Source organism: Corvus hawaiiensis, chromosome 1 (genome assembly GCF_020740725.1).
Source record: "Corvus hawaiiensis isolate bCorHaw1 chromosome 1, bCorHaw1.pri.cur, whole genome shotgun sequence".
NCBI lineage: Eukaryota > Metazoa > Chordata > Aves > Passeriformes > Corvidae > Corvus > Corvus hawaiiensis.
In genome coordinates this window covers 47364105-47377644 of record NC_063213.1, presented here as the reverse complement: position 1 = coordinate 47377644, position 13540 = coordinate 47364105, and the positions used below count along the sequence as shown (strand labels likewise).

General features: G+C 37.9%; 1 protein-coding gene across 5 annotated transcripts in view; it reads right to left on the bottom strand.

Annotated features, from left to right (window-relative positions):
* The window catches only part of OSBPL3 (oxysterol binding protein like 3), an 85989-nt gene that overhangs the window by 55756 nt on the left and 16693 nt on the right, over nt 1-13540 (bottom strand). For all 5 annotated transcript variants that reach the window (XM_048303203.1, XM_048303230.1, XM_048303222.1 and 2 more), the window contains exon 2: nt 11267-11386. The gene's annotated coding sequence lies outside the window, so the exon portion shown is untranslated. The remainder of the gene's footprint in view (nt 1-11266; nt 11387-13540) is intronic.

Genomic DNA, 13540 nt, shown 5'->3' with positions numbered 1-13540 from the left:
GTCTAAAATGGCTAAAGTAACATATGAAGTTGCAGGAAACATAATACTGAAAGCTATTTTCTTAACAGATGGCACTCACGCCTACTTCACCCATGCTGACCTACATATTTTTTCCTTAACTTTTACTAATATTAATCTTTCATTGAATGTGTTTTTTACAATTTTGCTACCAAGTGATACTTTTAGCATTAAAGGTTTGAGAAACTTATTCAAGAATATATTTTTAACATTATGAAATATAGAATGCATAAAGGAGGAAAACACCTTTACAAAGTTCAGGACATAAAATTGCACTTTTGACAGAAAGTTGTCTTCTCACAGGCTGTTCAATATTGAAACTCTATGCACAAAGTTTTCATCCAGTCTTGACTGGAAAACATGACATTTGCAGACATTAAAGCATTGCCATAACTCATACTGTCTTCTAGAAAAAAATACACCTGTGCAATACAGGCAGTTAAAACAGAACCACTGGATTTCATTCTTTTGTTCTATGTGTTTAATTGTGAAAAGGTAGAAAAATTAAATGTATGTAGAAAATGAGGAGCTGGAGGAGAAATGTGGAAAAAAATTTACCGTGAATGGTGATTTAAGTAAAAAACCACTAAGATTTCCATATAAAAATGCACCCAATTATTTCTCCTAACATGTTATACTGTTTTTGAGATCACATCATACAATATGTCCAAAACACCAAAGATCTTTAGTGTTGTTACACCAAAATAACAAGGATTTACATGGAACATCACATTAAAAATAAATCTTGGAATGACCAATGGCAGTTGGAAGGATGACATTTGGAGAAGTTACATTATCAGTATTTGCAGTTTGACAGTCTTTTCTGTACTCAAAAAATAAGAAAATCAGTCCACTGTCTGTTCTAGCAGCAAACAAACAAGGTGGCTGTGGGAGCTGGCAGTGCCCCAGCTCCTATTTCAGACTCTTCTCAAACATGCTGACTCACCTGACTGCTCACCAGCCCCATGATATCCCTCATTATAATGATCTTCCAGAGTAGGACACTCACACTAACAGTGAGAATAATAAAAGAGGTGTTGTTGAAACTATTCCCATATGGTTCCCAGAGTAAACAGCAAAAAATTGCTCTCTAGAGTGATAGGGTGATCACTGCTTCAAGTCAGTACTGAACTATAAAATGCAGTGACAAAACAAGCAGGATCTCCTGCCACCCACCAGCATCATTTGCATCACAAGACATGATTTTGGGGATGGATTATCATGCTGAATGGGTATCACACTTTTGAAAGGTGAAAGAAAACACAGTACACAACATAAAACATTTCTTGAGGACCTGGTGCTGTATTCCACCTGGTCATTTTGGTCAATTGAATTAAAATGCTACTAGAGCCACATGCCAGTTAATTTATGAAGTGCACACATAAAAATGTAAATAATTTATATTTGTGTCAAATACAAAAAAGTTATTGAATTACTTGGAGAAAAAGACTCTGATCCCTCTCCTTATGTTTTTCTCCTTTTAGCACATTAGGTTTTTGAATAAGGATTTTGAAAATGGGCCAAATGGTAGTCACATGCCAGGCTCTGAACAGCATCCAGTGAAAACTGATTGCATCTTCGTGCTTCCCAAAACACCCACCCTTAAAGTGAAGTTCATTTAGACCCAAAACTGCAGTAAAAGTTTTCATACCTCACATTTTTCTTTCACATAAATGATACCATTTCCAGACATACAAATTTTGACCTATTACCAATTGCCAATCTATTCAGAATTTCATTATTATTCCCAAAATTGGAATGTAAATTTGCTTCTACTCCCTATGGCATGCAGCAACTAATTTTGAAAAGTCTGTCATTTGTTCTTACAGATTGTCCATACAAATCCAGCACACAGTGCTTTAAAATAATTAAAGCTTCCAATAAATGCTGCTGCCTTGTGCAGAGGAATCTTCGTATTGATTTTGCCTGGGGACTTCACAAATTGCTCAAACATAATTCACATCTCCTTTTACCAGTCTGAACAGCTCAGTTTCTCTCTGTCTTCCTCCCTGCCCCATTCCCCATGCCTGAGATACTTTTCTAGAGCTAGGTGAGGACATGGAAAAAGCATGAGGCATTTAGAAGTTAAAACCAGCAGCTTAACCACTTTACACAGTAGATCTAAGAAGCTTAAACTCACCAACAAGTGCAGGAATTGTCAAGTTGGATGTTATGCATTAAGCATGAGAAACACATGTGACAAATGCATTACTTCCCATGTGAACACAATGATTCTCAGCTAATGTATCTAAATTAAGTCACACATTAGTTATGTCTGAACAGAGCAGAGTGACAATTAACATTTTGTACATAAACAACCACTGGTTTTTTAGATTCAGAACCACTTCAGAGATGCTGCAGGCCTGACTTTTCTCCAGCTGAGCAAGCAGAAAGACATTATTTCAACAATATTAATGAGCCTTCATTTCCCCATGGACAGAAACTGGGTATTTCACAGGTAGCAAATCAAATAAATCAGGTGAAAGCAATCAGTCCAAACTGAGTTGCCACAATTTATCCAAAACCATTAAACAGTCTTCTATTTGATCTTCCCTGTAACATACTGAACCAGAACTTCTTTGCTACCGCTAACTTGCATAAATAAGTAGCAACAATGCTAGTTTTCACAATCCTTTCAGAGCACTCTGAAATTCAAACATATGCAGTCATAGGAATATTTTTGCGATAGAAATAAAATGTTCTTTATAAACACATCTTCCTTATGCTGCACTATCATGTTACCCCTTGTTCAGTGCAGCCTAATGAGAGGAATTTTACTAATTGTCATTTGTGGCAGTAGCAGCTTGATGCCACAAGGCCAAAAGGCAATTAAAGATCACTGCCTATTAGATTACACCAGACTCATGGCAGCACATCTGGAAGCCAAGGCAGAAGCCCCTGAGCTCTGACTCACTGCAGAGACTCAGAGATCTGGACACTTCACTCGGCACCAGCATGGCTGGGCCTTCTGAGCTGGCCCCTGTACTCAGATCAAACAGCCTGCAACCTGCCTCAGGTGGCCTGCAGCTTTCCTCTCTACTGAATACACCTTCAGCAGCTCTATTCCATTCATCAGGCTAGGAACTTCTGCTGCACTTTCCATGGCAAACCCCATAATTCTTGCCGGTCATAAAACTTTCATTTCCAATATCCTTCATTTCCGAAGTATAGGCATATTGATATTCATGTTTTCTATATATTCATCTGAAGTGATACTAGCACCTTGTTCAAGTGTTAATGATCCCTTTTTAATCAAGTCTTAATATGCATATTTATTTTTTCTATAACAATGACTTTATGTTTTAAATGCACACATATCAAGCACATTACAGATTTCTGGGCTGTAAGTTAAATGAAATGTGATGCACGGTTATGCAACTGAAAAAACCATGGATTTATCTTCCCACAGGTGAGAACTGAATCACAGAATATTCTGAGTTGGAAGGGACCCACAAGGATCACTGAGTCCAACTCTTCAGTGAATAGCCTGTACAGCACAGCTGGAGCATCCCACACAGAGCCACACATCCAGGTAAAAGATGGTAGTAGTGGTTCCTTATTTCTCACAAGATACTATTAAAAGGGCCTCCAGCTTAAAGCCAAAATCCCACTTCAGAAGTATTCCTCAAACTCTGTGACCCCACAGGGGATGCACACTGGAGCAGTTCATGATAAACTACAGCCCATGCGAAGGACTCATGTTGGAGGAATTCATGGAGGAGTGTCTCACGTGAGAGGGACCCCACACTGGAGCAGGGCAAGAGAGTGAAGAGTCTTTCCCTGAGGAGAAAAGAGCAGCAGAGGCAATGTGTGATGATGTGACTATAGCCCTCATTCCCCAACCCCTGTTCCACTGGGAGGAAGGAAGCAGATTTGGAGATTGAGCCCAGAAAGAAGGGAGGGGTGAAGGGAAGGTGTTCTAAGACTTGGGTTTATTTCTCATTACCCTATATTTGACTGGTAATAAATTAAATTAATTTCCCTCAGTCAAGACTGTTTTGCCCATGACAGCAATTGCTGAGCGATCTCTCTGTGTCCTTATCTTGACCCATGAGTCTTTCATTATATTTTCTCTGCCCCATGCAGCTGAGGAGTGACTGAGTGGCTTAGGTGGGCACCCGGTGTCCAACCAGGGTCAACCAACCACAATATCCATTGTGGCAGTCCCTGCACCCTGCTTACCTGCACTTCTTGACCAGGGACTTCGCAAATACAGGACAGATTGAGATTTCACAACTCGCAGGGGAAGCTAGCTGCAGCAGGAGACGCTGAATCATGCCCTTAACAGCTGTTACTTAGCTATCACCACTTCTTAATTAGTGGTTTCTTTTAGATTTCCTCAATAGCTATATGGCACCAAAAAAACCCCACAAAATAACAAAAAAAAGGAAAAAAAGCCAACCCAACAAACAAAAACCCCAGACAATTCAAGTTCAAAACATAAACCATATGTAAAAAGGTTAAAGGTGAAGTACAAACTAAAATATGACAAGACAGAACAAACAGCCAACTACGGGCATAGAAAATGTTTATTTTATACTATCCTCATGACAAATCAAAATCCATTGAAAAGCTCTAGATTCTGCAGCCTGCCTCACTCTACAGAGTGGAAAATCCAATTTCCTTTGGAGTCCCAAAGCTTGAGTTAAACAATGAATGATTTTTCTATTTCTCCTGAAGCAAAGGTTTTCCCTCAAAAGCTGCTGGCCAGATGCTGAATGGTATTAAGGGTGAAACTATAAACTATCTTTTCTTAGGGTACATTTTACTTTGCTAACCACTTGTTACTATCATTTTGTCGAGTTCTGGCAAAAATAAAAGCAGGCAGGGAGTGACACATGACTCATCACAATGTGTTAAAAACAACATTAATAGTTTAAATCCTTAGAAGCAAAGAGTTGTTGCCCAATAAAAGTTGTCACTAAAAAAAAAAAAAAAAATCACACACAAAGGAACAGGGCCATTCTCCGGTCCTCCTTGTCCTTCTCATCACCACCAACAAATTATATTGGTGTCCCTCAACCAGAAACCCACTGTTTTTTTTCACTGTCACCATGATGTCATGATGATTTTTTGTATTTTCTTTTATACCTGTTATACCTTTTTACAGCTTCTGTATTCTTAGAGTGCTTTTTACCTACATTCTTGGACTTGTTTGTTCAGCTACAAGACTAAATGTTTTAGAAGCTTCTTAGGTAGAGGATCAGTGTGCCCCAGACCCCAAGGTCCTCTCCAGAACACATTCTGTAAACTAAGATAGAACCATCTAGGGGAAGGTTCCTTGGGGAGGGGGGGGCTCATTCAAGCCTTTTATTAGGGAATTTTTGATAGATTATGCTAATCAGTAAGACCTATAATGTTATACCTGATCTTTTGGGGGGGGCATTGTGGTGTGCATTTCGGTGCATTCAATCTGGACGTGTGCACCTAAGGATCCTTAAAATAAATACCAAGGTAAAATCCCTTTTCCCCTTCTAACTGTGTCTGACTCTTGATTTTAAGACCAGGAAAAGGCATCAGCACAGTGAGTACTGCTGCCTCTGGACCATTAATGTAGCTGACAGTTTCTACCTTTTAGCTAATGCAAGAGCCCCCAAGAATTAAAATTATTTCTTTTTGTACCACTTGACAGCTTGTTAGAAGTTCCAAACAAATGCTGTGCTACAGAAAGACAATTTTCTAGTTTTGATTAATCCTTTATTATTAGACTTCTAAAGTAGAATAATAACTTGAGTTTCTTTGATTTTCCTGAAAGCATAATTTCTGCTGTTAAAAATAAAGTACTGCTTGAAGTACATTCAAACATCTGTGGACGGTCATCAAATTGTTCAGATATTTAAGGACTGGAAGTAAAAAAATCCAGGGTACAAACACACGTGGGCAAAACTTAAGGGGGAAAAATAAGGATAATTTTTGCTACTTTTCAAGGTAAAGCATCATACGAAATCTGGTCTTAGATCAGAAACTCTTCCTTTTCTTTAATAACTTGCCATCGTCCAAAAATACAGCAGCAGAGCCCAGGTCTCCTTCAGGAGATCTGGAGGCACAGAAGTCACCTGGACATAAGGGAAGAGCAGTGAAAGTTACAGTAAAACATGCTGCTGCACTGAAGGCTTCATAAAGCTTTTTCATCATTTTATTTTATCATTATCATTTTATCATCAATTTCTTTTCATCATTACTCTGATGCTCACTATTGTGTCTGCAAGTCACCAGACAGCATGTTTTACTCCCCATCAGGTAACAAGGGGAGTAAACCATCTTTCCTGGTTTTCTGCAAGAATGTTAATGTTCTTGAAACGTAAGTTGATGTGCGAATGTACTTCGATTCTGAAAAGTTCTCGTTATGGTTTGGTCACTAAAAAGCATGTGTCTCCACAACAGACACTGTGTGTGTGAGACATACAAAGTTGGGAAAGTTTAAAAAACTCATTAAACAAATATTGCAAATGTTACGTTTTCATAACTACATCTCTGTTTATTCATCACTGTTGATAATTATGCTTCATCAGGTTTGACCATTTTTCATCCCTCATATATGCTTTGATAAGAAGTGCAACAAAAATCTATGACAGATTACATTCTTGGGCAAGCACACAAGGAAAAAACAAGATTAAAACACATTAATGTAACAGAAGCCCACTGACAAACTAAAGAAGCCACTGAACTTTATACACATAGCTCAGAAAAATTATACCGTTACCATTTTACTCAGTCTTTAAAGTAATCTTTATTTCTTTTTGAGAAGTAACTGCTTCAATAGTCATAATATTTTTTGCTTAGTAGGAAGCTTCTTCCAACCTAAAGAAACAATGTCATTTTCATTTTGTCTTCAAATACCTGCTGCTATGAGAACCTGCCTTATGAATTAAAACAAGAATATGACCTTTTCTCTGAAGCAAATGTGAGTCTACGGCATATAAACTAGGAATCAATGAATAAGCAACAGTCACTAGACGCCAAAGCCATACCTCATTCACTATTATACATGGTAGGATTGGGGATTCAGTCTCATATCCTCATTACCACACTGAAGGAGCCCACTGACAACTGCAACCTTCTCTTCCACTCTCCTGCAATCTGCCTGCATACAAAACCTTTGCTGCGGCACAATTGGAAAGAGGGGCCCTGAAGCTATACAACTACACAGCTATACAGCTGTTGGTCTTAATTTCTAAGGCCACCTTTGAAATGTAACAAATCTTCTGCCTTCTGATGTATCTGTGGCTTTATTTTTATTCTTCAGCTGGTGGACAAATAAAGAAATTACCAGAGTTTACATAAGCAAAGGCAGGAAAAATTTACTTCATCTTTTTTCAAAACGATAAGGCTGGCAGAAGCACGTGTTCAAACATATACTGAAAGACAGAGATGGTCTCTTCGACCTACCCCTAAAAGAAGAGAGGCAAGTTCTTTTAGCTTCTCCAAGCAAAAAAAAATTATGCACATCAAAGGACTGAGTTCATGAAAAGTGTACGCTTCTGCTCAGTGAGGGTGTGATGAAAACATTTTCACTAGTAAGAATATGGACTATCTGTATCACGCTCTGTAGGCAATATGCAGACTTTCACTTCGTCATATCCTCACTGCAATGTTACTAAGAAAGCAACTTGTTCCCACTGCTAAAGTGGGAAGGGTGACCCAGCTGATTGTCTTTGTAACAACCAGACAGCAGTCGCTACTTTTCTCTGCATTTAAGCATAAGGAATGTAAAGTTTCCATAACAGGAGACAAGACTCATGATCTTTTTTGGATATGCTAATTAGGTATTTCAAGCACTTAAAGTTCATAGTCTCTGCCAAAGTAGGAAGCAGTAAATATTAAGAAGACCTGAATTTTCATGTGTGTGACATACTCTGAACCTAATCCAGGGAGAATGGTCTGTCACCTTGGCACCACAGGGCCAAGGAGTTCACAACCTCATCACACCACCTCAAGCCAAACATCAGCCTGACACGTTTGGCATTTACAAGCAACAACTTGTCCTAAAAGATGCACTTAAATAATATCATGCTGTATTAATAAAGCTGTGCCTGTATATTTGGTCCACTTTTTCATGATTTCACGAACATTTATTTTCTACTGAAACAAGTCCTAAAAATTACTTTATTCTGAAATCATAGTACATCAGCAGTCCACTTGTTTCAAACAGCTCCTCTAAGCATGTGTTTTCTGTTTTAGATCAAAGTATCTATGACAAACTAAAAAATACAAATTATGCTTCCATGAGGTAAGTAACTTGCTTATTCACCACCCCCATCCACAGATGCCATCCACGATACTCAGATGTAATAGTTTGTTTTGGTCTTAAACAATAACAAAACTAATTTGTTTCAATAGCAACTAGGAAGACAAGAAGTTAACAAACAGCCTTTTTCTTACCTTCTTCACTTTTTTTTTTGCAGGAGATTCACATATGCTACTATTCACTGTACAAGTTAGTACAGATATTCATAGCTAATTCCAAAAGAAACACATCTGAGAGAAGTAGCTTAAATTTACAGTCATGAGCTTGTACACAAAGAACAGCTAGGGTTGTACATTAGTTATTTTTGCATTTACAAGCATATGCATGCTAAGATTTGGCCTCTTTTTCCTTCAGACGAAGAACTAAATGGCATATTTTAACACGGAACTTTGTTCTGTGAAGAACAAAGTAGAGTTTTTCCTGTAAGACTATTAGTAAAGAGCCAGCAGACAACAGTGAGCTACCAATATTCAGCTTAAAAAGTAAAAATCACCTTTCACAAGTGAGATAAAACCAAATAGCCAATGTACATAATATTTGTACCACAGAACTCAGCTTGGAATTTTAGGTTGGCAAAACTAAGAGAAAATACCAACAAAGACCAGAATACACAGGGGTTCCATGAAGTTTCTTTTAAAAAAATGTATCCGGACTGAGGAATGAGGATCACTGTATTTCCTACATTCAGGAGAGCAGTAAAGAATTCTTCTAAAGGCTCAGTAACATATGGAAGTTGCTTCTGTAACAGCCATAGATTCAATTTTCAAGCTTGCAAAAATGAATTTAAGACAGCCACTTAAAGGTGAATTCACTTTGAATTCACAGGTACTGCTTCTTTCCTTTTTCAAAAGATACCGAGCTATTCAGTGAAATTATACCACGTGTTAATGGGAGATTTAATGTATCTCAAAAAACAGGGTGTTACAAAGTATTAATGCATTCCAAGAACAGATACGAACAGGATTGTACTGTGTCAGTATGAAAATGGAAGTATTATTTTTAAGATAAATCCTAATTCTCATTTCAATGTTCTGCTACTGCTGTTAGAGGAGCAATGAAAAATTCCCTTTTTGTAACTGTTCAAATGCTGTCAGTTTTGTATCCCTGTAAATCTACCACCCTTCCTTTCAGCACCTATCAAAGTTGTCTTTCAATGGGGAACACTAGAAAGATTAGGATAAGCAGATAAGGTCTTCACCAGAGTTTTTCACAGGTTTCCTGCACGACTGCATGGGAAGTCACAAACGTATCTGTTGCACAGGAACCCCCTCTGTAAATAAAATTGCCACGTGTTGCATGCTGGGGTGGGCTGCTCTATGTTCATTTTTGCCACGTACAGAAATGTTTTGAAAGTCATCAGGCAATCACAAAACTTTGATTTGCTACTTAAACATAAAAATTCCCAACTTTATCAGCGAACTGTTTTGTAATAGTGTTGATAAACTCCACTATCTTCATAGGTAAAAGGATCCCATAGCAACTGGGCACCACCCATTGGAGCAGTATGGCAGTACCTACCAACTGAAATAACCAAGTGAAAGTATTCCCCACTCCTTGCTCTCCCCTCCAGTGACACCTTTTCAGCTTCTAGTTTAGAGAAGCTGAAAACATACATAGTTTTTAATGTGCTTTACAGTAGCCACATCTAGCAAAGATTCAATCCTTGCGCCTGCTACATACTTCAGTTCTCATGACTCATCTCCAGCTTTCCACAAGAAAGCAAGTTCCTACTGGGCATCCTGGAGCTAGTGATACCTTTTACATGCTCTCAAGAGGAATAAAAATTCAGGCTAAAAATTCTCCAAGCTTAAAGCAGTGATTAAGCCTACGCAAACACAGGTGCAAGTACAATAAGAAATTAGTGCAAACAGCAGTGCTATATTCTGGTTTACAAGTATAAGATCCACATCAGTCTATCAAGACAGATTTTTAAAACATCAGTTTATACACAGGACTGTAAGAACTGCACAGTTCAGAACATCCAGCCTTCCAAAACTGCAATCAAATATGTAAATTACATGCATGTAAAGCCTACAACATCCTAACCATCCTATGTGCTCTAAAATACTAATCTGGTCCCCACAGGTTAAAAAGGACAAGAATATATCTATTCATACACACACACAGATACAAACAAAACAGTTGAAATGCAGCACAAGCAGCCAGACAGGAAGTTCAAATACATTACCAATGTCCCTACACCAAAAGAGAAATTGTTAAGTATTCAGAATGCATTGTGACTATATTTACATACTATTAGAGAAGATAAAATGCCACAAATGCCATGACTGGAAATATGATTCAGGACAGTTTTCTCCTAATGCTAAATCTCACAATTAGTGAACACTCGGGCAAAAAAACTCACCAGCAGGACAAGAATTTTTTCAATGTCACCGATAACATAATCTCAACCTTGCCAAAGTCCTATATTTGGCTGCAGTCTAGAGAGACCATTTCAGAATGAGACACGAACCTCAGAGTCCAATGGTGCAATGGGTGAAAGTCCCCCTTCCTAACTCAGTGGGTGATCAGTGGAAACCCCAAAGCCTTAGACTGAAGGGAACCCAAACAGTACAACCCAACAAATGGTGGTTTTTAACCCATTTCCCTCAAAAGTAACACAACTTTGAGGTATTTTTGAACAATTACCCTTGTGTCAGCAGAATAAAAGGCTACATTAGCACAACTTCAGGTTCACCTATTCTGTTTCCTTGCTACTTCCTTCAATTCTTCTAGACATCTAATTAAGCACAATGTCTTATCCCAAAAAGGGACCGAACTGCTGCCTCTTTGTGGCTATAGTGTAGTCCTCTCCCATTCTCCACTGACTGAGTAGTACTTCATACCAAGAAGCTTCTTACACAGCTTCTTAGATCATGCTCTCTCTAGGCTGAAACAGGCTGAAACAGGCTCTAGGCTGAAACAGGCTCCACACCAATTTAACGTCTGCTTTCCTAGAAGGAGGGCAACACATCCATAATAGAAGGAAGACTGACTTACAGTGAGTGGGGTAGGATCACCGTCACTAGAAGAATCCAAATCTCTTCTTTTACAGAAGTGAAAGTATGAGCAATTCCATTAGGCAAGATGTGGCAAACTCATGTGAGTCTTCTGTTGGAGCTGAAAAACAAACCAAAAAAATCAAATGAGAAATAAAACTTCCTGCTGCATTGTCCTTTCATACCTGGGAAACATAAGGGAGGTAATGAGTAGAATGTATGAATTTCTGAAAAATTTCCCACCTTGTTTTTTGTGCATTCTCCCCTCCCAAAATATTTCTCTAAAATACAGCATCAGTAGCTGACATTTTTTTCTGAAAGATATGCATTAGAAATTCAGGTTAGCCACACTCTCCCATATAACTAAGCAACTTGAGTTTTAGTTTACTAATACACTAAGAGAGCAATGTATTGTGTAACAGAAACCCTTCTTGCTCCAAAGATTCAGAACTCTGCACATGTGTTTAACTCTACTGAGGCTGTGGGGATCTTGTCAGCACAAAACAAGAAAGAAGAATCCTGCACAGAAACAGATGCTGGAGTACTACTTTTTGACAAACTTGAATCATTATTCAGCCATTGCTTTGAAGCAATGGAGTTTTGACATTTAGTCAAATGCCCTTTTTCTGAAGACAATCCAATTTTACAGTTTTAGCAGCTTGTAGGACTTATCTGTACAACGCGAACAGTACAAAACAAATTGCTTATGACAAAGTTTAACGTGCTCCATTTGAGCTAAAAAGGAGCAATGGTTTAGTATGCCTTTATATTCATGGGCTACATGGTCCTTCATTCAAATTATTAGATTTGAACTTCTATTGCACCAAGTCAGTTCCCACATCAGCTTGACAATAAATTTCCCAAAAGTCTGCAATCAATTAGCCCCAGACAAAACAGTGTCTGAGTACCACATACTGTTTGTAAAAACTAGCACATTGTTAAGCTTTCTCCATTGCTCTAAGGCTTTCCTGATCTTTCTTCAAAATCAGTATGAGAAACAGAGAATTCCTCAAATTACTTGTGGTAAGTTTTGAATCTCGATTACTGTTACCATTTAACTTTTTCTTAGCTATTATTTCTACATGCTGTCACAGACTACAGCTTTAATTCAGTAATGAAATTAAAATCTTCTGCATTTCTTGAATTGACATTACTGCCCTTATTTAGTATTATTCTTACAGTGTTAGCATATTTTCCAAGGAAAAAGGAAATTCTTTTCTGTTGCCAACTCAAGAGTTTTGAGCTATACTTTTGCCTTCTCCTATTAGCTGTCTACATTTAGTATCTCCTAATTTCACATTTACACTCAATTTCTTGCTTCTTCTATATCAATTTCTAAAAATGCCACTGTCCCCATCTGGTTTGTAGTTTAAACATCCATGATTTAATTTTAGGATAATTCAACACATGAACTTGTGCATTTTTAATTATCTAAGTATTAAGGGTGGAAGTTTTTTAAACTAGAGTAAGAAAGAACACTTGATGTGTTAACTTTGATATTTTTGATTAATCTAAGGTTCTTTCATTGTACTGCCTTTTAAGATTAGAGTCCTAAAATAGCTATTAATATAAGAGCCTATTGACATTTTTAGCCTGTAGGAACATAACAGTGGGCAGAGGCAGCTGAAATAACATATTTGAGCAATGAACCAGCTTTATGATTTTATGACTCAGACTTTCCCAAATCTATGGCTGGCATTTTTCCCAGTAACTCAAAAATTAAGCTGTTCTACATTTGAAACTTCCAACTAATCATATATTAGAAACTTCTCATGGTTAAGGCAACAGGATAACCTTACAAAAAGTCTTTGGGAAAAAAAAACCCAACAAGTTAGATCTGAAAAACTCATGCCTTTAATTCTCTGTGCTATCTGCACAAACAACATAAGAAAAACAGAGAAAAAAAAAACTGATACAGGTTACAAAGAATTATGTTAGTTACTAGGAGTATATTACATATCATATTGAAGTAACAGGGACCCTAGAAGGACCCTAAAGGAAAGTGACAGATATAAGGAGACACAACCTAAGCATCCTTCACTGGGCACCTTAGGCCAACAGCAGCTCAGGAAGCCAAGGCTTGTATCAACCACTTGTACAAAGCCAAGTGACACCTTTGTTGTTCCACAATGTCCCCACATTTTTGCATAGACATCAAGTTTTCCTCCTTCCAAAATGAAATTTCCCCCACAATTTGCTGGTCTGAAAAAGGTTCCATGTTCCCCCTTGATCCCCAAACCACTGAACTCGAGGGATCTCTTCTGACCAGTGAGCA